Here is a 636-nt window from a genome sequence, read left to right as displayed (position 1 = left end):
TTTTTTTTTTTTTTTTTTTTTTTTTTTTTTTTTTTTACGAGACTTCGTGAATTTATCATGTATCTTAAAAAGGATTGTATTTTTAAACTCGACATTGAAGTATCTATCTTTTTTAGCTACCGGGTGACAATAAAAATCAGAGAAATCAACAAAAATGGAGTTATCGTGTTTTTTTTATCTTCAGATATAGACATCCATGTCTGATAAATTGCTCGATGTTACATTCAACATAGATGAATTTTTTAACGTGTTTATATATACAATTTACAATAATATTGAAAATATAAAAAAAAAATTAATAGAAATAGATTTATTTTTCTCAAATGTTTTGGCGTTTGAAAATCCGATAATCCTTTTAGACGAACAGGTATCAGTCGATGCCAATGCGATGCTTCGTTATTAATCCCTGATAATTCTTGGATTACCAAGAATTATTCTTGTTTTTCAATGGAACTTAAAATAATAATCCTGTTCACAAGGAACAGGAGAATAATTTTTCTCTTAAACGGACTACTCCCTAATTTTTATATTACATTTCATTGAAATATAACATTATTATTTCAATTATTTCGTTTCTTAGTTTATCAATTTATCAATAATAATACAAAGATATTTTTCTAGGGTTTTGACGATGAT

The sequence above is a fragment of the Apis dorsata genome, unplaced genomic scaffold (genome assembly GCF_000469605.1).
Source record: "Apis dorsata unplaced genomic scaffold, Apis dorsata 1.3 scaffold_352, whole genome shotgun sequence".
Classification (NCBI taxonomy): Eukaryota; Metazoa; Arthropoda; class Insecta; order Hymenoptera; family Apidae; genus Apis; species Apis dorsata.
This window is presented reverse-complemented; position numbering follows the sequence as displayed.